Source organism: Bison bison, unplaced genomic scaffold, assembly GCF_000754665.1.
Source record: "Bison bison bison isolate TAMUID 2011002044 unplaced genomic scaffold, Bison_UMD1.0 scf7180017845434, whole genome shotgun sequence".
Taxonomy (NCBI): Eukaryota; Metazoa; Chordata; class Mammalia; order Artiodactyla; family Bovidae; genus Bison; species Bison bison.
Window position 1 is genome coordinate 1 of NW_011476007.1, and position 1502 is coordinate 1502.

At 47.3% G+C, this 1502-nt stretch overlaps 1 pseudogene; it reads left to right on the plus strand.

The window, feature by feature from the left end:
* Positions 1-331: 331 nt before the first annotated feature.
* Positions 332-1231, plus strand: LOC104984741 (annotated as a pseudogene).
* The last annotated feature ends 271 nt before the right edge of the window (positions 1232-1502 follow it).

The window sequence follows — 1502 nt, forward strand, 5'->3', positions numbered from 1 at the left end:
TCCAACTCTGTGCGACCCCACAGATGGCAGTCCACCAGGCTTCCCCGTCCAAGGGATTCTCCAGGCAAGAACACTGGAGTGGGTTGCCACTTCCTTCTCCAATGCATGAAACTTAAAAGTGAAAGTGAATTTGCTCAGTCGTGTCCGACTCTTAGCGACCCCATGGACTGCAGCCTACCACGCTCCTCCGTCCATGGGATTTTCCAGGCAAGAGTACTGGAGTGGGGTGCCATTGCCTTCTCCTCCTACGTACCTAAATTGACCCTTTCCCTCTCTCCTTCCTTTTCTTAAGGTGGTGTGGGTGCCCGCGCGCGAGTCTCTTGATATAAACATGGCTGCCACACCAAACAACGCTCCAAGGATCGTGCTGGTAGGGAAGACAGGAAGTCGGGAAAGTGTGACTGCAAGCACCATCCTCGCAAGGGAGGGGTTGAAGTATTCGAGTCTGAGATTGCTGCTCAAGCTGTTACCAAAACTTGTCAGAAAGCATCCCGGAATCGGAAGGGGAGAGAGCTTCTCACTGTTGACACCCCAGGGCTCTTTGACACCAAGCAGAGCCTGAACACCACCTGCAGGGAAATCAGCCGATGAGTCCTGGCCTCCTGTCCTGGGCCTCACACCATTGTCTTGGTCCTGAGACTGGGCCGCCACACAGAGGAAGAGCAGAAAACCGTGGCATTGGTCAAGTATCTGTTTGGGAAATTAGCCATGAAGTTGCAGAGATGAACTGGGGGACCAGAGCCTGAGCGACTTTTTGAAGGATGCAGATGTAAACCTACCAAGCCTCCTCCAGGAGTGTGGAGAGGGCTTCTATGCCATCAGTAACAGCAGAAACACAGAGCAGGCTGAGAAGGAAGCTCAGGTACAGGAGCTGGTGGAGCTGATAGACAAGATGGTGCAGAACAACCAAGGGGCTTACTTTTCTGACCCCATTTACAAGGACATAGACCAAAAGCTGAGACAGCAGGAGGAACACTTTAAGAAAATCTATGCTGATGAATTACAAAACAAAATTAAACTAGTAGAAAAGGAATATGCACATAAACCAGAAGAAAAGGAGAAACAAATAAAGTTGCTAATGCAGAAGCATGATGAACGAATGAAAAACATAAGGGAAGAAGCTGAGATGAATGTATTTCAAGCTGCATTCAACATGATTAAAAATATGCTTTCAAAAATATGGCCCAAGTTGTGGTACTTCTCATTTTACTCTAACTTTTTAATATGGTAGTTTACAGTTTCCAAAGACTGTTAAAACCATATTTTCTGACTTCTTACAATCTGACTTCCTCTTATGATCTCTCTCCCTTGAGGTATGGGTCTATGTCCCCTACCTTGGAATTGGAGGGACTTTGTGACTGCTTTGATAAATAGTGCATGGTTGAAGCAACACCATGTGACTTCTAAGATTAGATAGGGAAAACGCCTCCTTGCTCTTCCACGATGGCTACCCTTGGAATTTGCCCAGCCTGTTGTGAGGAAGCCTGAATAGAAGCCAAAGT